This window comes from Dromaius novaehollandiae, chromosome 1 (genome assembly GCF_036370855.1).
Source record: "Dromaius novaehollandiae isolate bDroNov1 chromosome 1, bDroNov1.hap1, whole genome shotgun sequence".
NCBI classification, from domain to species: domain Eukaryota; kingdom Metazoa; phylum Chordata; class Aves; order Casuariiformes; family Dromaiidae; genus Dromaius; species Dromaius novaehollandiae.
In genome coordinates this window covers 56,656,342-56,680,034 of record NC_088098.1, presented here as the reverse complement: position 1 = coordinate 56,680,034, position 23,693 = coordinate 56,656,342, and the positions used below count along the sequence as shown (strand labels likewise).

Sequence of the window (23,693 nt, the reverse complement as noted above, 5' to 3'; positions counted from 1 at the left end):
TCAGTTTTAAGCTCATCAGAATCAGTCTTCATAAAATACTCCTTTGTCTGGCAGTCTGGGTAGGACTTCTGAGATCTTACTGTGCTTAGTGATTAATTTACTCCCTTCCTCTGGTGTGTGGTTGTTCGGATCAGGTACTATGCAGGAGCATGCCGTGCAGCTTTGCCTTCCAAGACAAGCTGAGAATGTCATTATCCATGTGTGCTAAGTTAGCACCTTTCCTAAGAGCATTAATTCACACTACGAAGGGACTGGGTCCAAGGTTGGTCCAGCCTTGGCTGCCGGCTCCACCGAGGCAAATCCACTGCAGCCAGTGAATATTCTCCAGATTTATACCCGTGTAGATGAGTATAGAATATCACCTAGGACTTTCTCATTCTCTTTGCTTTTATGGCAGTATTGTTCAAGTCGTACTCTTTCATATATGTTTGTAATCCTGTAGAAATAAGTAGTAAAGAATGTCTATTTAATCTAGTCTTCATTCTCTTGAAGACAGTTGCATGTTTGGAAGACATCTGAGTTTGTCTGGTCAGAATCATTCTTTATTGAACCTTTTTTTATTCATCATGCTGTTTTCATGTTACCTATTTTATTTCTCCTAATAAAACAGTTGATTGGAATTCCCTAACTCTTCTTCTTACCCCATTTCTAATGTCATACCTTTTTTTTTTCTATGAACTCTTTTTCTCCAGACTGCTGGTATCTTGCTAGTTCCATATGAGCTTCAAGACTGCTCAACAGCAGTTTTATGATCTCAGTGTATATTTGGTTTCTTTAGATCCCTTCTGTGCATGTCATTTGGTCTTATTGAGTTATAAAATGTAGGCTAGATTTATCCCTTGTTTAACTCCATTGACTTCAGTAGTTGTTTGCTATAGGAAGAATTTGGCACATTCATTAAATGGATATACTTTCACTTTTTTTTAAATTTATTTTTTCCAGGCTTATCTAGATCGTGAATTTTATCTCCTGCCTAATGTTTCTGGCCTTTGTACAAAACACAGAGAAAAATAACTATTGAATACTTCATCCATCTGGATTCTCGTTATGCGATCCCCTGCCTTGTTCAACAATAGAGCCATTCTCTCCCTTGTATTTTCCTTGGATATGTTTATAAAAACATATACTTGTTTCCTATTACTCTTTCAAGCTAAAACAAAACAAAAACCCTACTGTTTGTCCCCTTAACTTTGTACCTTATAATATTTTACCTCCAGCATGTATTCAGACATCATAACTTCGTCTTTTCTGTTTCCTCTCTAATTTCTTTTCTCATTTAAGAAATGAGTCAAGAGCCAGAGGAGCCGTTTATTTTGACCCACTTGTTTCTCTCTAGCAATAGAATTGCTTTTTCACATGTATTTCTTTTAGGTTAGCCTTTAGTGTATTCCATCCTTTGCATTTTGATATGCAGGTCACTGTTTTCTCACTGCTTTTTTTAATTGAAAGAAAGTTTGTTTTTCTGAATAGAGATTCTAAGTACTGTCCTTAGTACTCAGTTCATTTGGAAGGGACATAAGGTTTCTCTTTTCTTCTATGTTGTTAGTAAACACCTCCTTGTTAATACCAAATTTAGCATTACCTCATGTCTCATTGCATTCCCCGATGAAACATGTTATCATCACCTTCACAGTTCACAAAGTCCTCTGACCTATATATTATAGAATGGCAGGTCTTTCCCAAGAGCTGGCTCAGCAATTAAAATTTCCCACTGGCACAGATGGTTATGATAATAGGACATTATATATATACATAGAGAGAGAGAACGCGTGCTCCTACATTTTTCAAAGTAGTGTACAAACATTAGCTAATTAACCCTAATAACAGCTCTGCAAGGAAATTAAATATGATCATTCCCATTTTATAGATGGAAAAGCTCAGGAAAACAGACTAAATGGCATGCTGGAGGCCTCCACCAGATGTTGTTATTGAGGCGTGGGAATAGATTTGAGGACCGAGTGCCATCCTCTCATGGCCTCTGTTCCATCCAGCAGGCTGCTGAATGCCAGGTGAGATCTTTCCTGAAACCCTGAAGTTTATACTCTTGGTGTGGTTTTGCATCGTGCCTTTTAGAAGAGCTGGTGTGCTCATTCATTTAAGAGAGAGTTAAGTTGTTATTTTCATAGCTTGTCCTTTTTGCATGGCTTGCTTTTGTCACTACCCTGAAGCCAGAAGAGGTGTCTAGAGCTGGAGTTTATTTTTTATCCACATATTTTTGGCAGTGAAAACAAACAGGTTTCCTTTGTAGCTGTACTGAGGACGTTCACCTGCTTTTCTTAAAGGGAGCTTGCTTGGTCACCGTTTTCTGTCCATGGCGGCCATCGGTGGATGTTTAAATACCATCAGCGATGCTATTGTAGGAGGCTGCAATGTGCTGAAAAAAATGTGGAAGTGGATGTGGTGTTATTTGTTACTTAGTCTAAGTGACTTTTTTTCTTTTTTGGTCATCTCAGCAGCTTCCCTCACTGTTCTCTTCCGTGCCCTGCCCACCCCACCCCACCTCACCCCCAAAAAATACATGAGCAGAAACTGTGCTTCAGTCGGCACTTTGTTCATCCTGTAGCAACCTGGGTGGGATGTACCATGTGAGACAGCAGTCAGCATCCTGACAGCGCCATGGCAGGGTGCTCTCAGAGGTCTAGACAAGGGGCTCAGCTCATTTAACACCCACCATGTATCACCCCGGTCGGTGCATTAGCATATCCGTAGCTTAGCAGGGCAGCAGATTAGTGACCCTCTGAGTCTCCTGGCTCTTGTGGAAGCCCTTTTATGGGAGGGGAGCTTGAGGTGATGCCAAAGCTGGATTCAAGTGGGTGATGCCCTGAGTCTGCCACAACACTTCAGTGCTCAAACGGTCCCTAAGATTTGAAAGGAAGATTCGGATTCGCTCTTTCTAATGAAGTAAAACGTAAAGCCCTGTGTTATACCCGCTGCGGCTGTCCACTTTGCTAAGGTTCTCTCACCTTGCCTGTCACTTCTGTTTTTGAGAGACGGGCAGAAGTGTTGTATCATGTTATCAGCTGCTATTTTTAACCCGTGTAACCAGCACCATAGAAAATCTGCAAGGTTTCAAACCATGCCTGGAATACAAGTTTTTCAAATAACCTGCCCCTTAAGGAGCACAGGCAAAATCAGAGGCAAAGGTTGCAAGCATTTTGGAAAAAATGGGGTAGTTTTGCATGCTGTTTGCTTTTCAGGTTACCATCAGGTTGAACATCTGAAAGTATGATACTATGGTGCTTACTTTTTTATTGTTGATCATGGGTCAGACTTAGAGATACTGTTCTGGTTGAGGGCGCAGCAGACATTTGAATTGAAAATGGTTCTGCTCTCTCTGAAATTTTCTGTGCCTTACGGAAATGACAGTGGGGAGCTGTAAGAAATAAAAAAACAATTATTTTTTCTGCAAAGTCACAATCATAATTTGTAATGTGATGAAACCTAATTTCTATCTAGTTAGTCTTCATCCCAGAGAAGAGGGGAAACCAGTGCAATGCAGGGCTGTGGTGATGAAGGCTCTTCCTCTCCTTCACAGCCCTCCGCACAGGAGAAATGCTTTCTCAGCAGAAGGCACGCGCCAAACCTAAAATCCCTCCTGCGGCAAGCGCTGCCCCTGCCGGTGGAGGAAGACGAGAGGGAATTTCCTGAGTCACCCTGTGCTTGCAGGGCATTGCAGTTGCTGTCTGGGAGGACCTCTTGTGTGCCCTTCCCAGATTTGGTATGCCCGTCGCACCTGGGCGACCCAGCCGGGGGCTCCTGCTGGTGAGCCGGGGTGCAAGAATAAAGAGAGACTGTTGATGAGTGTCAGGCTCCTGAGAAGAGCCAGGCCTCTCCGGAGCAAGGAGAGACGGGAATGCTGGCATTTCCTCAGAGAGGCCTGATGGGATTTGCTCCCCTAACCTCACCCATGGCAGCTGCAGATCTCACTCTGTCATCAGCAACCTCTCTGCTGCAGGCGGCCAGGTTGGACCAGACCTTCCTCTTCCCTCCATAACCACATCTGCCGGTGCATCTTTGCTGGAAGTGCGCTGACTTCTGCTAGGTCCCTCCGAGGAGAGCGCTTTCGGTGGGTAGCAAACAGCAGTGCAGAAGAAGCACGTAATTAAAACATGCCTGGGTACCTGGGTGCGCACCTGGGAGCATCCCCGTGGTCCGAGGCCCTGGAGAACCGCCTTAGCCTCGTGCATTTCAAACGGCCAACTACAAACAGAAACGTGAGCCCTTACCGCAGTCAGAGTCTGTGGTTAATAATTGGAGCTTAAAAACTTGCTGGTCGGGGTCCACGCCTTGCTGGCTTCGGGGGCGACCGCCGCAAGCCCCCAGCTTCGGAGAGCCCTGGGGCTGCCGTCCCCCCACAGCGACTTCTGCTCTAATCAGCTCCAGGCTGAGCCTAAGCTGACGCCTCAGAGAGGAAACTCCGTATTGTATTAATTATCCTTGGTTCATGCCCAGGCTTAATTTTGAAATGGATCATTCGGCACAGTAGTAGAATTAGACTCAGTAATGTTTAATGTGGATTTGCTTTATGACAGAATGCTAATCTAGCTTTTTTTTTTTTTTTTTTTTTTTTTTTTTTGAGAAGCCTCTTTTGGAAGATGACTTCACTTAATAAGGCTAAATATTTTAGCTTGTTTGCTTTATTCTTTTTCAAAATCAGGCATCTGTGAAGTTATTTCCATATATTAGAAAATATGCTAGCAAATGTCTGCCAGCTGGTTGCAAGATACCAGAGTGACATTGCGCATTTAGGTGGGCCCCCACCTAGTGAGGTGGACTTAAAAAATAGGTGCATGCTCCATTCTCCACCTGAGCTCAAATTCTTGATTTTTCTTTTAAGAGCAGTGTCGTGTGCTGCTGCCCTTAATCCCTACTTTACCTACAACTTTGACATGTGCACTGAAACTTCTCAATGTGATTGACCCTGGGGGAGCTGAGTACCTAAATGGGGGTTGTTTTCAGCATGCTAGAGCAAATGTATGAGCAAACATTATGAAAGAATAATGTATTATGAAGTGGCATCAAAAGAATACATGGTATTAGAAATAGTCTCTGGAGTTGGTGTTTATATTCGGAGTTAAATTAAGGTTTCTGAAATTTGAAGTCAAGAGGGAGGGGGGTTTACTGAGAGGCATAGCTCACAAAAGCTCATTAAAGAGGCATAGGTAAAAAGGCCCTAATGGATCTGATAGAGCGCTTGTATGACATATTGAGGAAAACCAGACTGTATTCCAAATTTTGCCCTTAAATATACATTCCTGTCTTCATTAAAGTCAGTGGCAACCTTGCATATACATCTGAGGTCAGAATTTTGCATACGAAAAGAGACAGGCTTAGGGTGTTTATTACTGGTGTGCAGATTGACTCTGCAGGGGATAAATGCAGTTTATTTTCATATGGTGTAGTACAAGAATGCTTCAAGGAATCGCAGACACCAGCGGGGACTTAAAGCAAAATCTGGAAAAAGACTCACATAGGGAAAAAATAAAAGTACAAATCATGATTTTATTTCAAGCTAAGCATTACGAAATCTTTCATTCTGCAAAAAATAAGATTAAAAAAATCAGTTTTCACGTGGCGCTAATGGATTGGTTACATAATTTGAGCCGATCTATGCTCAAGCTATGAGAAATCTTGAGACATGGCTGTATAGTGTAAAAGAATATTGATGCTGTTTCTGTGAAGTTTTCTGTGTATTAATAAATGACCTGGAAGAAGTAGGAATAAGTTGTTTAATACTGAGTTATCTGAAGATGGCAAACTGGGCATACTTTTCACGTAGCAGCAGCAAGACTGAAAGGGTAGGAAGACAAAAACCATGAAAGCTAAGAAAAACAGGTAATTGCTTATGGTGTTGGAATTAGCATAGGTGTGTGGAAATCCTAATACACTTGGGGTGAAAATAGTATCAGTCAGAAATTAAAAAGAGATTATTAAAATGCAGAAGAGTAGAGAAAGCCTGAGGATGCCTCCCATAACTAGCTAATCAAATGTGAGTATTCAGTTTGATGTATTGCAGAAAGCAAGTGTTATTTGCCTTCCAGGAGTACAAGGGAACATGTCCAAGAGCAAATAATGCATTCTTAAGTGGACCTGCTTAGCATTGCTGTGAACTGGGGTGAAGTTAGCTGGTTTATATGGGAGTGGCATAAAAAAGGACCTAGATTTTTTTTTCTTGATGTTGGATATGCCAGTGGGAACTAGCTCTGTCTGGAAGTCACGCTTAAGCTTATTGTATGTTCTTCTGTCATGCAAGGAGCTTAAAACTGAAATCTCTTTAGAAATGGTATTTTTCTTTGTATTATACCATTTTTCAAAGGTTCTGGGAAAGTGGAAAAGGGGACCATCTTAGGTTTCTTGGCTATGGGAGCATCTTGCCAATCTCTTGCTTTGGTGTTTGCATGTACTTGCAGCCTTAACGGACTGTTCTCAACACACTAAGAGCGCTGTTATGCGTTAACACCCGCATTGCGTGAATGGCCTGACAAGGCACGCTTCATTTCTTTTTTTTTCCCTGCTGTACTCATATGGCAAAAAAGGGAGAAAGAAGGGGAAAAAAAAAAAAAAAAAAAAAAAGCGTCCTATCTGCTGACTGCCAGCATTGAGATGAGTGTAAAGAACAGAAGATCTGTTTTTTGGGGGTTGTGGCCAGGCTGCCAGCAAAGACTTGCTATTCTCTTTTCAAACTACCTTAACATCCAGGTGTCTTTGCAGATAATTTATGCCAGGTGGCCCCTTCAGTCATTCCTGTGTGGCTGTGTCCTATAAAGGCCACATGACCCATTTCTGTGAGTTGACAGGCAGTGAAGGTTGAGTGATAAATGAGCTCTTGTAGCAGAGGAGTTAGCCCTGTTTAGGCCGTTCCAGTGGGATAATTCAAGGTAAATATGGATTAACAGAGTTTATAGGCTTCTGTTTTGGAGATGGTAGCACTTACCTTCTCACACCTGCCAAACAGGTGGGTTTACTGCGGTTTTATTTGGTGCTATAGTGCAACCTGGTCCCACAGGGTTTTGGTTCATGTCTTATATCAGAAACTAGAAGCCAGCCATGCTTCTGAGGGGCTCCCATGAATACAGGATGATTGTGTGTGGCTTTTTTTTTTTCCTTTCCCCTTTGGTACTGCACAATGTTTATGTAAATGTCTGTGGAGGTGTTAGTAGATGGATGTGATGCTGTTGCTTTGTTTTGCAGTTATCTTTGTGCTTTTGTGAGAGCAAGCCCAGCGGTTGCAAGCAGATTTTTGACTCAAAAAGCTGTTTAATTAATATATGAGTAGCAAGCAAGCAAGACATCAGCTATTTCACTCTCCTCCTTTGCAATCAGCCCTTCTCTTCAGCATTGCCCTCTGCGAACAGCCACCAGTCTGTAGCAGTGAAGGCTGGTGGCTCTGGGAGAGCAGCCCTTATGGCTCAGCCGGATACCCGGCCTCCGTAAAGGCATGGTCTGGAGTCTGCCACGGCCCCTCTGTTGCTCCTGGGCTCCTCAGCAGGAAGAGCTGCCTTACACAGAGCTGGCAGGTTTTTCCCTGCGCAGGAAGAGAAAGTAGTTCAGAGAGAGAACAAAGAGAGATGATACTTCAGCGCTTCTGTTAATGACTGTAGAGCTAAAAAACATAATTGCATCGATTTCCGAATGGGTCCCTTTGCTCCCATCTGCCCTCCCAAGAAGTTAAGTGAAACCTAAGAATAAATACTTCCATCTTTCTCCCCTTTCCAAGAACTCTTTGAAAGACAGACTGGTACTCAGATGTGCTAAGTGAGCAGGCAATGCCTAAAAGCCCCCGTTAGTGTTTTCCACACAGTGATGGTCTGTGAGACCAGGGAAGTTACTGAGGCGTAGGGGAAAGGGGCGAGTGTTGTTTTCTCCCACTAGTATCTCTAGGAACAACATCACCTTCAATCATGTGATAGAGGAGTAGCGAGGCAAATAGTGCTGATTCTCTTTTCTTGTGACTTCTAAACTATTCACCTCAGCTAGGATTTGTTTGCAGCAGCCTATGGCATATATGCACTCATGTTCTCAAGGTGGCTCAACGTGTCACAGTCAAAATCCTTCATTTGTGCCAGGCTGCCTGGTGAGCCATTCCTGCTGCTGCTGGAGGGATGAGTGTTTGCCCACCAGCAAAGGCGGATGAATACAGTATTTGCGATGTTGTGGAAGAGTAAGGGCAAAGCTGAGTACTGGAGAGAGTGATCTTTGTAGCTGTACATAGGAAGGGGAAAGACCATCCTCCCAGTGAGAGGTAGTCTACATTGAGGGTGAAAAAGAATGGGAAACCTGGATGTGGAAGTCCCAAGATGCGACTTTCCTCTTATCTTTTCTCTCCCTCAACCAGCTACTGAGAATGTCTCTTTATTTAGCCTTGTTTAAAAAGAAAACAAAGCAAAACCTCAACAACAAAACTCTTTATTCCTTGCAGCTGTGTTTTTTTCACTGCAAGATGGATGCTTTTGCTGGGCAGCTTTTGTCCTACACCTCCAAATGCTTGCAAGTTGGCTGGGTGTCAGGGTTTGTGCTCCTCCAAACTTGGTCTCTACATTACATTGCTTCTCTAGCATTTTCTCCCATTGCAATGAATATTTCTACCTGTTATCATCTTTCTGGGCTCCCTGACTTCATGTTCATGAAAGCCTTGGATGTGCCATCCCAGGTAGACTGGAGATTTTTGTAGCTCCCAAGCCTGAGCATTCTCCTGTGATACTGAGGACTGGCTCATTTACAGAGTACTTCCAGTGACTTGAGCCACAGAGACAGGCACAGGGACCACAACTTGGAGGACATTGCAGCGATGGAGCAACCATCTTGAGTTACTCAAGGCCCAAATACTTTCTACAGGAAGTGACATCACGCTCCTTATGGGAGGATGCGCCCCTATTTCCTTCACCAGCCTTTAATTTGAATCCTGCACTTGGAGCCTGCAGCAGTGGCAAAAACTGAAATGTAATGAATGAATAAATCATTCAAGGAGCCCTTCAGGGGCATAGAACAGCATTTATAGGGTGACTCTGTTCCTTTTCAATAATTGTGCGTGAGTGTTTCCACATCTACTGAGGAATGCTCTCTGCAAGTGAGTCAAACCACTGCTTGCAGCTATATCCTTGGTATTCTGATGCCGTGTTCAGATAACTCCCTCCACTCAAACCAGATTGCGTCCCGAGAGAAAATCTCTTTTCGGGGAATGGAGTCAGGCAGCTTGACTGCATCATTTTATATTGTCATTTGAAAGAATCATTTTTCTGCAGCTGGGACTGTTGCTCTGAAAGAAATGAAGGTTATAATTTGCTTAGCTCCAGCAGGGCAGCGGGTGCTTTGCAGCCATACACACAGGCTTATTGTTTTTGCGGTGTTGAGCAGCACCATCTTTTATAGCTTAAAGTGTAAGATTTAATACAGCTTATGAGAAATGGCAGCTTTTGAAGAAAACAGAATAAAACTGTTAATCTGCATACCTTTAAAATTCCCACATGAAGTGAAAACTAGCTTCCTTCCACTTTGCAGGAAAAATTTACCAAGAGGGAACCTGAAGGAAAAGTCATTTTATTTTTACTTAATATATTTTGTTATGTTTACCTGCCTATTATCACCAACTGAAACTGAACTGCAATTGTCAAAATAAATAAGCTGAGCATATTTTCTTTACGTATGAGAGGGTGTCTGCATCTACTGAGTTAGTGCTTGATCCTGGATGGTAACAAATGACCACTGACTGTTCATCATCCTACTCCTCCAGCCTAACTCAGGATTGAGGTCTTGGTTACTTATGGACCAAGCCAGTTCCTGGGTATGTGAATGGAAAGGCTCTTGTTGACTGTGTTTGGAGCTGACTTGAGCCCCATGCTTCAAGATGTTGTGGGATTGCTTGCGTGCAGAGAAGGACAGGACCTAATGTTCCATGTTGCAATTAACTATTTTTGCTTGACATCCAAAGCCATGCTGCACACTTCATTCCTGAGGGTGACAGGAAGCATTTTCTCACTGGCAGTGCACCAGAGCCTGGGAAACATTCCTGCCCAAATGCAACAACTGGTGGAAGAAAACACCTGCTGGGGATCCTGTTTCCTGGTGTGTTGTTACTTCTGCTTTCGTCTGTCAGCTGTTGTAATAGGAATTACTTTTACTATCTTCTGAAGCGATGGAGTGGAGATCAGATTGCTTCTTATGGGCTGGAAAACTTTAATGCATTGGTGGATACTCCCTAATATAGTGCCCTCTCTACTTGATAGATGTGTGTCCAATGAAAGTTACCAAAATAGCGCAAGAGCAGAAGGTATGTAACCAGCTGGTCCCTCCATCCCTATGTGAAATGTAATGGCTTTGGAGATGAGCATAGCAATGTCTCATTGGAAAAGTCAATTAGAGGTCAAGGAAAAGGACCCAGGTGTGAATATTTGAGAGCAATGTGTACCATACCACAGCTCTGCAGGCAGTTACAGACCCACAGTAATGCATGGAGCCATAACACAAGTTCACCATAAAAAGCAGTCTCAAGGGTTTTGCTTCAGCTCTTTTGAATGATTCTATTTTGTGTCCTCTGGGTTAGCGAAGTGTTGTTTGATGGGCATACAGCGAGGAAGTGACTTGGCAGAAGTCAGGCAATGAATCAGATGAACCTCAGGAGTCCTGTCTCCCAGGAGTGTGCTGAGGCTATTGGAACACTCTTCTCCTTCTAGAACTAAGGACAACCATTAAATTAAGAACTTCTGCAGGAGCTAGGTAATACTCTATTAAAAAAAAAAAAAAAAGTAATCACATTTATGTTCAAGAGTCTGATATGCTTGAAATCTGATTGCACCTGAATTTTTTTTTTTGTCCTGAAGGATGAGGCTGTTGTGAATTGATTTGGTCCCCCCCCCCCTTTTTTTTTTCCACTTGTCTTTTGCCATGTGACACAAGTTGAATTTTTTATTTTTTTATAAGATGACCAGGGGTATTGCCAAGGTTTTAAAAATATAGGTGCAGATAGACATTAAGCATCCCTAACATTCTGATTTAAAGATACAATAAATACACATACATACATACAAACATATAGAGAGGCATACATCTGTGTAAATGAAGTAAATAGTGATATTAATTAAAAGCATTTTTAGAAAACAATTGCATGTTGTTTTCAGTTCCAACTGGATGAAAGCAGGGTTAGTTTTTCTGGCTGTGCTGCTCCTGAAACTGAAGTTCAATATTTGCACACATTGCTCATGCTAGAAATAATATAATCCCATTTCAGAGGAGTTTAGTCATTGATATCAGTCTAGGTTCACAGAGCGCAGATGATGCAAACACAAATCAGCCAAAGTTGGGTCCCAGTGAGATTTTAAGTTTTCAGAGCCCTGGAAGGCACTGGCGGTCATCTTAATGTGGAAAGCTAACACACAGACCATAAATATGCTGAGTGCAGTGCTTTTTGTGGCCATGAGCAAAGCATATCATTTTTTTTAAGTAGTTATTTGTGTATATTTGCCCAGCATTTTGCGTTGTCACTGCACATCTAGCTTCCCTTCGTCCATTTGCACAGTCGGAATAAAGAAATCCACCTCTCTGCTCCCCGAGGTCCCATCCTACCCCTTACTCCTTTTGGGGAACCTGAGTATCATTGTATTGTGTTGAAGAGAGGGAAGTAACTATTGGCAAATCAAGCAGCCACTTAGGAAAAATATTGTTGTTCTGCAGCTTATACAATGTATTCAAGTGATGATCTTCTAAGTGGTTTTGCCCTACCTATCTGGCTGGCTTCCTGCTTCAGCGATTTCACGGTCCTTCAGAAGTAGTGGGAAATAGTTACACGTATCCAAAGCAACCATAAATGATTCTCCGTTCTCTTCCTCTATTTTCCAGCTGAAGCACACTTTCCCATATAGGTTTTGTTTCAGGCTTTCCAGTTTTTCAGTCCTGAGGGCGTAGACTTGCTCCTGTTTTCCTAAATTAAATCCATGCTGTCGTTGATATGCTCTCAATTCAAATATTGTAATCTCTTTATAAGGTGTCTTTGGCCAGATTCTGAAGTTTGCACTTAGATGAGATCAATAGGTGTTTGCCAGAATGATTCAGGACAATTCTCTTTATATATTTGAATTTAACCATTCACTTTAAGACAGTGATCATCTTAGCTCTTGTAGTTAGAGATGCTGTGAAACAAGTGTTCAGTCTTGCCTTCTAGTGCTTTCTGTTTTCTCTCTTGAAGGCTTTGCATCAGATCCTTCCTGCCACTCATGCGTATGACCGTGAAAGTCTTTCTTGGTGCCTCCCCTGGGTGTTTAATGTCACATCTGTCCAGTGTCTTTAATTTGGAACTTAAATTGCACTTATCTGGCTTAGCCTTTGGCTACAAAAGCAGCAGATCTTTCCCTTCAAAAATGATAAGGAGAGCCTCTATATGAAGGCAGGAATTGGCTTCTGTGTTATAAATATATGTATTTTAGAGAAAAGCTTCTTAGGAGAATGATCTTCTCTCTTTTTGTCTCTTTTCTTTCTCAAAAGCAGTCAAAGTAGCAGCATGATTCTGGGCCTTTTAAAATACTGGCATTTATAAGCCAAAAGGAAAAAAAAAAGTGGTGTGTTAAAATAATAAGTAACTTAGAAGGATGTAATTCTGCCAGGAGTTCTGGTGACCTCATAAACCACATGAGCAGACTCGGGGTGGTTTTTCACCAAATTCCCAAGAGGAGAGCTTCTTTGATTACATGATTATATTTTAAAATGAAACCGGTTGTATTTAGATCACTTTCAGTTCGCTTTGCACACTTTTCCTTGCTTGTGATCGTCTCGAACCCTTCCCTTCTGTCATTCAGCGCTCCAAGAATGATTTGAGAATGTGCCATGTTTAGTATCAGGAGCAAATCTATATGGTGTGAGTCTTTGGTTACTGCCTTCTCTTGGCTTTATATTTTCGGTCATTCTGGCTCCTCGTGGTTTCCTAGCTGAACCCTCCAAGCACCCTTCTTGTGCTTCCAGTTAAATACCTTCCCAGTGCCCACATCCTCGAGCGACTCCTCCCTTCGTTACAGTCTTGACTGTCTCCTTGGTTTCCTCTTCCAGAAATGCTGATTTTGTTTTGACTGGGAGTTTATGAACATATTTTATCTTTGTGCAAAATATGGCACTCGCTTGTGGTGCAAATTACCCAATCTGTGATTAGTAATGACCTTGTGAAATTGAACGTCTGGCGCAGCGGTACTTCACCGTGCGCGGTCTTTTGTGACAATGCTCTTGCCAGTGTTATTAAGTGACAGCTTTTTGATGTGCTGGTATTCACACTGCACACGGTGAGCAGCAGCAGCAGCTGGCACGGATGAGAGGTGGTCACCGGAACCCACAGTAGGAAGGTTCTTTTATTTGAGAGAAGTTATTGAGGCTTCCTGTCACAATGTTGCTGAAGCAGGATAAGCATCCCAGCTGCAGAAAACAGCTGGAGAAGCATTGGCGCTGGTACCAGCGGTCTTCGTCTTTGCAAATGTCAAGACAGCCATGGGGCTGTTGCATGAGACCCTGCAGCAGTTTGCTTCTTGGTGTGTCTTGAACCAATCCTCCTCCATACCTTTTATTCTCACTTTGCAGCAGACCTTGTTTGCATCTTAAATTATTGCAGAAACGTCCAAGAGAAGAAAGCACACCCTCTTTCCTGCATCACCTCTCTCTGCCAGGTATGTCTTGCTGCTAGTTCGGCATACCCATGCCTCAGATCTCACTCCCTCGGTGCTGTGATGTTGCCAGCTCCAGGCCCCCAAGGCTCTGTAGTTGTGATAAGCAGCACAGGGTGTAGCTGTCACTTCCCCAGACCACCATAAATTTCCGTTCTCGCAAAGACCCTTGTTCTTGCAAAACCCAGCTGGAAGCCCTGTTTGTGCCAGCCTCTGATGCATGTCTGCAAGTAGTCTCCTAGCTCAGGGTGCTTGGATCTCACTGTCTGCTGCTCCTACAGACGTCTGCTCCTCCAGCTCCCTGACCCAGTATGGCTTGCAGGCAGCAAATAAGATGAGTTTTGTGTTGACTTGAGACAACTGGTGAGTGGCCTGTTTCTTGCCACTGAGCAAAAAAAGATCATGGCCCAGGCCTGCACTGTGGTTCTAATCAATGTATCTTTTTCTGTAGGCTGTCAGATGCCAGGAAATGTGGTTTTATGTTCTTCCGGTACACTCAGCCTCCACTGTAACGTGCAGGTGGTACGTGTCAATGCAGTGGTAACTCAGCTGGATGCAGCACCACAGCTGGGACTTTCCCTGGAGGCAGGGTTGGGCTGGTGGGCTTCTGCATGGGATTTCCACTGAAGTCAGCAGGATCATTTGGCGGTGGGGGTGCGAGCTGGTTGTACACCAAAGTGCATCAGTTTAACCAAAAGTGTGACTTCAAACCAGTTTAGTTACATTTGCATGTAACATTCCTGGGGTGACTGAGGACTCTCCAGGCTTGGAGATATGCATCAGCTGAGCTAAGCTGGTGCCTTCTATTGGCTTGCTTGAGTTGGTACATGTTACTTGTAACCGTTGTGACAGGAAGGCACGTGCAGGGTTATGGTCCGAGATGCTAACTTCTGGGTGACTCTTGAGTTCAGATCCACTGAGCAGTAGGTCAGGCACTACTTTTGCATGGTACTTAACAGTGCCTGACAGTATCAATTGCCTTCATTTTTTGGGTGAAGGGTGCCAGTTTTGAGGCAGGTATAGTAACTATGAGCTGACACAAACAGCTTTGTTCTATAAATGGTACCTTAGCAAATGTCTGTCTAAATACGAGCTGCATTTTGTTCCTTGGTTCAAAATTTCCATTTTTCTCTCCAAAGTCTACTGATTTTTAATGATAGGTGTGAAAACCTCACTGTAATACTGCCTCACTGTCAGAAAAATCACTGGTAAGCAGATGCCTGCCATACTCAGCTATGCCAGCTGTTGTGCAAATTGACAGCTAAAGATGCATGTTTCGCATCTTCCATGGGGAGACTTTCATGTTAGTGAATAATTAACATTAATAATAATTAATTAATGTCAGAGGGAAATAGTCTGTACCTCTACAGTGCCTTTATTCCAAGAATCTCAAAATGCATTTAGATGCAGGCTAGCAGCCTGGAATTAATCTTGTTGCAGCTGGGAAGCAGAGTTTAGTGAGCAGGCTGACTGTTTAACCCTGCAGTCCCCTAATGAAGAATGTGGGGAAGTTGGAAATAGGACTTGAAAACTGTGTTCCTCATCACCTGTGCAGTAACTTCTGGGTAACCCTCCTCCTACCCACCCATGCCCGCTTGTTATGTATCTCATTTTATATATATATATATATATATTTGTTTTATAATGGCTCTTACAAGCATCAGTAGAGATGCAGTTGTGCTCTGCGCAGCACAAAGCATAAACAGGAGCTGATCACAGCCCCAAGCAGTTTATAGTCCAAAGCCCGATGCCACTAAGCAAGGATGCGGCTGCCCTGGTGTATGCCTGCGAGTAGTTGGTACAGGTAGGGCACTTGCCGATAGTTGGGCTCACTCGCTGGGTGTTTGCAGAAGTCAGGTGTGGGGAGATGAGCCAGAGAGGAGAGGGGGATGAGGCAGAAGCAATTCTCACAAGTTATGGGGCTGGCCCAGGAGGTCAGCAGCAGGACCAGTGGTCAAGCCCAGCCCGATTTGCTGTGGTTGGAAGGATCCCAGCCTCCCTCAGCATGCGGTTCGTCTCGCTGCACATGCTGCGCACACGGGCTGGGGTGGCCGTGACCTGGAACAAAGGGGCTCTCGCGTTTCCCATTTTATTTAATGAACCGAGCTCCGTGAAGACATGGGTTCGTTTATTGGACAGGAGGGCTGAACTTCTGAATCCATTCTTTGTGTCTTTTCTTAGTGCTTAGCTATGCTTTAGATATTATTTGGAAGGCTGAAAAGCAGGATCATATCTATTTATTAACCCTTACCTAATAAAGATGACTACCACATACGTTCTCTGGCCTTAACAAAAAGGTCTAATTAGTGATAAGATTAGGCATGACCCAAGAGAAAGCATTTTGCTTAGGAAAAAATTCGGTGATGGCATATAATACAGTCTGTCTGAGGCACCACATCCTCCCTCGAGGCCTCATCTCAAGCTGAACGGTGACCCTCTCTAGTGCTTTGGTGCCGTAGGAAACCCAGGAAGAATATTAATGATAAAGGGATGCATGAAGCAAGCTTTACCTCAGTAGAAGAGTGCGCTGCCAACCTAAAATTATTCAGCAGAAGTTTCATTGGCAAAGTTAATAATTTATGGTTCTGGCTGATATCACCATATGCAATAGCAGTGTGTTCAGAAGCCCCAGACCTGATTAAATATGCATGGACTCATTGGATGCAATTTCAGCGCAATTAATGTATGAAGGAAGAAAGAGCTCTATCATTCATAGCGTTGTGCCAAAAGGCTCTAGTAGTTCTTCCACCATAACATTTTACAGGATAGTAATTATTCCACATCACCTGTATTTAAGTACACTGTTTTAAAGGGTGGCTTCCTGCAGTGCTGTCTGCTCTATGAGAAGACATGTATTCTGAGTGTCTCTAGGCAGAGGAATTGCAGGGAAATACTAAGCCAGTGCAGGACTAGAAGAAACTTGTTGCAGTAAATTTTCTAGCCTCACATGTGTTGAATTTGTAGGTGCTGGCAGTGATGAGTGTGGTATAAAGGAAAGGTTAGATCAAAGAAGCTCATCACTTTTTTTTTTTTTTTTTTTTCCTGTATAAACTTACATATTGTGCTCATCACAGGGATTTCTGAACACTGGTTAGGGAAGTTTAAATATTTGTAGAAGTGCTTTGAACAATAACAGGAAAAAATTGTACTTGGCTATTCCATAGTCAGCACTGTCAGTATCTGCGCCTTGGCAAAATACCAATTGCCAGTGCTGCTTTCATTCCTAAAGCCACATCACAAGCATCAATGTTTCATCCCCAATACAGCCAGCTCAGATGGAGACAGGTCTGACCAGTTTGTGCTAGCTGAGAATCTGGCTTATTCGGTTTAGTGACCAAGCAAAATGCTCACTCTTCTCTGCAGCTTCCTTCTTTCTCGTATCTCTTCTTGTCTCCGTATCTTCCTTCTTCCTCTGCACTTGGTTCCTTTTCTTTCCTGCTAATTGTATGCTCCTTTTCAGTCTTCTGCCTGCTTGTGAGTCCACGTTTTTTGAAACTACTTCAACTCACTGAGTTTGCACATGTGCATGTATGTTTTTGTTTTCCATGCATGTAAAGACATGTAGTTTTACCAGCTTTTCACCAAATAGTGATTTAATTACGGGAAGGCATCAGAAGTGTTGGATTAACTTCAGATGTCATTTCCTTGATGTAGTTGGGTGGAAAGGAGCACGGAGGGAGGAATGGGCTGTGGACCGCCACCTGGTTTATAGCATTGCACGCTTAGCCTTGAAGCTCACCTATGCCAAAAGCATCGCAGTATTGTAGCATACACCGTCGTAGAAGGATTTAGGTTGGAACCAACTCCTGGAGATGATCTAGTCCAACACTCAACTTGAGGCAAGGTTAACTTCAAATTTAGGTTGCTTTGCTCAAGGCCTATCCAGCTGAGGGTGTTAAACAGAAAGAGCAAGAAAAAGAACCTCTGTGCTGAGCACACAAATGTATAATTTACTTGTTTTGGCCAATCCAGGTGGATTGTTCTGTCTGTAGAAAGAGTTTTCATATTCTTGCTTTTGTTCAAATCCTGCAAACGTGCAATCTATGTTTACTCGTGTGAGTTTGTAAAGGTGTCTGCTTACGTGATGATTGTTTGATCTCCGTGGGTTATGATGTCTACCCTAGGTTTCCTATTTTCCTATTTTAAGCAAGGTTTCCTATTACTTTCTTGTGTGACTGCGGGAGGGCAAATGGGGTGTGTTCATGAGCGCAAGTCTGAGATTCAGGAATTCTCATTCATAATTTCAATCATCTTGTCCCTGTGATTAAATCACTGGTACTGGGACTTTGAAAGGAGTATACGGGAATAGCAGCAGCCTGGTGGGAACAGGGCATTTAGGACTGCCCTGATGTTTAATTACACCAAAGTGCCTGTGGCCACTCTTCCCTGTTGTTTGGCTCCAGAAGCTTGCTGCAGCCCTTTGCTTGCCTGTTCCCAGTTGGCCCTTCAGAAGCCTTTGAAGGCCATTAGTGTCACCCACTGCCTGGGTACAGGGACTTGGGAATTTAGGGCAACTGAATGCAGCCCTTAATGCCTTTCCATCTCCTTGAATATTCAAGCCTCCAGCTCCCTACCTGGACTTCCCTGTCAGCAGTTTGAGAATAACACAGGTGTCTGCTTCTTAGAAGTGTTGGCAGAATTAATGGGTGAGTGTTTGGGAAGTGCTTCGAAGATGAACTCGGAGAGCTGTTTTTGTGGCAGGGTGGCAGCTGGGATTTGCTCTGTGTGGGGCGGGGAGGAAGGCTTGAACAATCTTTGGCAGAAGCTGCAGAGTCCCGACAATATTTGCAGCATATACGGAATAGTCAGTGCGGCTTGAAATAAGTATTTGCCCCTTTTTTTCACACCTATTAATGCCGTTGGATATACAGACACAAATGCAGCTTGAAAGCTAATACATCTGTTGAGGTGGACTTTCTGCTTTTCAAGGTATGTGGTAGGTTTTCAGTGAAGTTAAAGGCACTGCTGACAGGAGTAGGTTTCCAGGGGGAAGCTAATTTAATTTAAATTATAGTCCATGGGATAGAGCTCCTCATGTGAAATCATACAACCAAATTCTTCTGACAGCAGTCACTTCTCTGCCTGTCATGGCATTTTGCTGATTTGTAGGCCCTGGGAATGTATTCAAAGGTAAATGTGCTGCACAGAGGAACAGCTATTACATCTTGTTTGTGGAGCCAGGGAAAAAATAATGCCTGCATGGTAGTCCTGGATTTTAACATACCGTTTTTAAGTCAGGGTCGTGCATACAAAACCTCAAGTCAGACAGCTCCACGTTGACTGCACGTTGGAGGAAAGTCATACAAATTTTTCATTTCCACTTTGGCACAGTGGCATTAACCTTTTAAAGCCCTTGGTGCTTTTCATCATTGAAACTTAGGTGTTGCTCTCACCTGCAAAACAACCTTTTGAAATAGGGAACTCTTCTTATAATTTGCTTTATAGATGCAGAACTTGGACACTAAGCAGTCCCTCAGATGTCACATAGGAAATCTGCAGTTAGGCAGCACTTGGAGCCGGCTCTTGTAGGTGGCCATCTATGTGGCCCGTCTTCATTTTCCCTTTTGTCCTAGCTCTTTCCTGAAAGGGCAGATAACTGCAGGTTTACTTTCTTCTGGGTGGTAGCTGGAGTCTATCCTGTTTGGTTGTTGCTATCAAGATATGATAGAGTTGCAAAAACTGGCTTCTGATATGATGAGAACAGATCAAAGGAAAAGTTTGGAGCACAGAGAAGAGGACTGAGAAGCCAGGCCAAAGGAAGGAAAAAGGAAGAGGAAATTATGGTTGAAGAGTCAATGTCTTCTTGCTCACGTATGCCAAGAATGTTTGATATAAATCCATATGGAAGGATGCTAGCTACCACTGCGTGGTAGCTCTGGTAAAGTATGTCTGAAGCAAGTAGAAGGAAAACCATAGCCTGATGAGGGGAAAGTAAGGGAAGAGTAAGGGGATCTGTGAGAAGGACAAAAAGAATAAGGCATCTTAAAAATTTGTGCTAGACCATTTGTAGCACATGAGAAATTTTCCTTTTAAGTATTTAAAAATTTTTATTTGTAATAATCAGTATTTTTTACCTTTAAAATTTGGTCTGTATTTTCTACTTCACATGTATTTATTTTTTTCACATTCAGAAAAAAACATTAAAACCATACACTATAAAAATCAGCTTGATTCAGCTTTAGGGCTGTCTGTCAATTCTTCATTTTTCATTTTCCCATAAGAAGGGATTTCCCATACTTTATTTTTCCATGCCAGTAATTCTGGAGGATCTGTTCTTTTCCAAAAGTTAGCTATTGCACATCTGGCTGTTTCTAGCACTTGTGTTATTGTTGGGTTCTTCCCTAACACAGGAACTTCCTTGGGCTGTAACCTAATAAAATGAACGTGAGTTTTGTGCTTAAAGCTACTTTACTGATCTTGAATCTTTTATTTGTTGTTCTTTCTCTAAGAGAGTACTTCAGGATATTCTTACTGTGTTTTAAGAAAGAACCTTCATCAAAGGAGGAATCGTATTCTCTTAAAAAATGAACTTTTAATGGGTGTTGAATGGATGGAGAATCTAGGACAATCCTGTATAAAATTCCTTATTGTTTCCTCCTACAGTAGTTTGCTTTCTGTTATGTATAAGTTGTGAGAGTTATTGAAATACATTGCCCAAAGGGTGGGCAAGGAATTAGTCAGTGTGACATTTCCATATTACTACTAAGTGCTTTGCAAAGTTGAACAGTATCTCTCTTCCCCACAATTATGTGTACGTGGTAGGTAATGACAAAATTCCCTGGTTAAAAATGACCTGAGAATTTTCCAGAACACTGTTATAAAAATTAATTATTATAGGCCAGATATTTTTCAGAGGAGGCATTCAATAACAGTCTGAAGTATGTGTGTGGGGAATAGATTATTGCCCTTAAGGTAAAGATACACTCATATTAAGCTTTGCATAAACAGACATAGATATATAATCAAGCAGAACCTTTTACAGTGAAGCTCTGCATGTTCAGCAGCTCTAAAAGAGGGATTCTGTTTCGTATCTTCCCTGAGTCTCCAGCAAAGGAAGTATGCAAATCACTTTCTCACTTAATTTTAAGTAAAGGAGTTTCAACATTATTAATCCGATTACTCAAAACAACTTTTCTCAAAAAAACAGGATAAACCAAAGAGCTGATAGTTAAATACTTGCCTTTTAAAACAAAATTAAAGCACAGTTTTTCAGTGGAGAGCATTGGTTAGATGGGTCCATAGGAACAGTTTATTTAGTGGTGTAACTTTTAATACAGTGGTATTTTTAAAAAATGGAGTAGGAAGGATTTAAATAGCCTTTTTATTTCTAGTGAATCAGCTGATAACTTTAATATAAACAGGAAAATATTAGTTCTTCATCCACCGAAGCAGGCTGATATTGTCATGTAACTAAAAGGGGGTTATTGTGGATTGCAAATAAGAATGTTAGGTTCGTAAGAGATTTGCTGTTAGCTTTGTTTCCTCCCAAGCCGTAGGATGTTTTTGATTAACCAGTTATTCCTGGCCTCTTGAGGGAGAGCTTGGAAATTCAGAATGAGAAGAAATAAGCAGATGAATGGAAGAGTTGGAGATTGTTCTGGTTCAAATCAGCGCAGGCGGTGCTGGGGGCAGAATCAATGTGCCATAAAATGTGATCTCCAAGTCTGTCTTTGACTGTGGATTTTAATCCTGTCTTCCTTTTTGGCAAAGGAAAGCAATATTGAGAGCACACTGCTGTTAACATATATGGCCTGCCGATTTTTTTTTCCTTTTTAGTGCTACGCAGTGATGATGGTCCATATTGAGCTTTATATTAGGCTTGGATATTAATCAGGCAACAAGCCTAGAAGTGGCCTTGAAATCGGCCCTGGCTGCAGAGTCCAGATCTAAATTTCCAAAGTTTAAGGAGAAGTTTTGATATGCGTCTCTGGTTTTGGTGCACCTCTACTTTACTTAAGTCCAGATGCTGATACTTTTGTGCATCTTGAATAGCAACATTATTGTCAGCTTCTGTGATTTTATCGTTAGTGTTACAGTGATTGTTTCCCTTTAAAGTCTCGGCTACTGCAGTGGGATTTCAGAAGAACTGCTGCTTTCTTTTAATCTTTCTCCTTCCCTCAAAATCCTCCCCCACCACACACATGTCAGTCTTTACATGCTGTGGCTGCAGAAAAAAGCTTGAAAATATGAAGCATGTGTACTCCAGCGGCTTAGAAACCTGACAGCAAATAGAAAGAATTATGATTTGAAAATATATACATTTGGCTTTTTAAGCCAGTCGCACATTAGGGGGGAAGAGGGCAGCCGACAGATGAATTTTAAGCATTTGTGGCTGGCTGATCTGAGCACCTTGCTCCACATGTTGGTTATTCATGTCAAAGGAACTCTGTCTAGACGGGCAAAATACACCAAGTTTGGGACGGTGTTAGATAACATATTAAATGTGAACTTGTATTTTGCTCTGAATACAGCTGAAACTTTTTTAAAATAATTAGCTCTAAGATCCCAATACTGTTGCTACAGTTACCCCTAAAACATAAACATTGTCCAAGGATTAAATGAAAAGGATGCACTGGAATATCATCTAGCTTATGCTAGTGGGTCCTCCAGGTCAAGGAGAAAGTATATTAAAGGAAATACCAATGCTTTTCTATTTGTGCTGTGATTGCTGAGTGGATTTTAGGTCGGTCTTAGCCTGCAGGGGTCATTGAGATCTTGCTGACTTCAGTGGGTTCAGGACTAGACCTGTGCAGAAGTTGTCTTTCACCACGTCACCTAAGACACGAGTCCCCCTTAGCCGCCTCGTATACTAGCGATAAATTCATGCCTGTGGAGATAGCTGGCAGAAGGATTAATGTACCATTTAAACTCTATTTGAAATGTCAAAATACAGCTTGATATCCATGTATGTGGGTGCATTTGTCATAGACTACCTTTCTCTTCTGAATCTTTATTTAGTAAGAAGCAGCAGTACCTAGTAATCAAAGACTATGAAATCCATGTATTATCTGAAGACTAACAACCTGCTATACAAACCGATTTCTTGAGTCTGCAAATACAAGAATCTTACAGGACACTAGGATACCATAAAGCACTATAATTAAGTGCTTTTACCTGAGGCTTCTCTTTACTTAAAACAAACAAGACTGTTGGTGGCAAAAATGACAGAGACAAGTCTGCAAAAGGAGGTGAGTGTTTTCTATCTGTCATGAACACTAAAAATGTGTAAAGAAAGTTTTGGGAAAAAATGTGTTTCAGGCAATAAAGAGCCTCTAGAAATTTGTAGTTTAACTGCAGTTTTCATTTAAGGGAGAGATTCAAAGAGCAGCAATTTGGAAAACGTACCCTAATAAAACCCTTGGAGCTTTTTGGACTGCAGTTCCTTTAGCCGTCTTGCTTATTCACGGCAAACGTTGGCGTTCTCCTCCTGCAAGTTCAAGCAGGGCTGTGAAGCGGTGCTAGCGTTCTGGGCACAACAGGAGCTTCCCGACTGCAGTGATGTCACCCCACGTCTGCAGTGCCCAGGTCAGGCTGTTCTTTACTTTATGTCTAAGTGTAATTTCATAATGGCATTGCGACGCCAACGGCCCTGAGTTCCAGTGCTTTCGAGCTCTACTGGAAGCACATGAGGATTAGCTAGCAGAATCGCCACTTCTTGGGATTTATTGCTTGAATGCAGATGCAATGGTGTTGGGTTGGGGGAACAATCCACTTCATTTAAGCATATGAATGCTGCTTTTTGGTTAAGACTGTGTGTAATATCCATTGGTGTGGTCTCATTTTGGTGGACAGAGAGGTCTGAGGGCTATTATTTCCACCTGGCACAGAGGTGGGCTCCCTAGTACTGGGGGTTCATGGTTTTGCGTAGTACTGAGCTACTCCAAAATCTCATTACAGGAGTAGGTCTGTGTGAAACTTGTATACAGCATCCATGATGTCACTCCAAGAAAATGTGGTCTTTAGTGTGATACTGTGTGATGGTTTCCTTTTTGGAAGTAAGTATTATCCATAGTCTATATTGTCATTTTGGAGTATACTGGAGCTTCTTAATAGGTGTGG

The 23,693-nt window shown here is 42.4% G+C and overlaps 1 protein-coding gene across 1 annotated transcript in view; it reads left to right on the top strand.

Annotated features, from left to right (window-relative positions):
* The window catches only part of ABTB3 (ankyrin repeat and BTB domain containing 3), a 200,006-nt gene that overhangs the window by 25,320 nt on the left and 150,993 nt on the right, over positions 1 to 23,693 (top strand). The window lies entirely within an intron of this gene.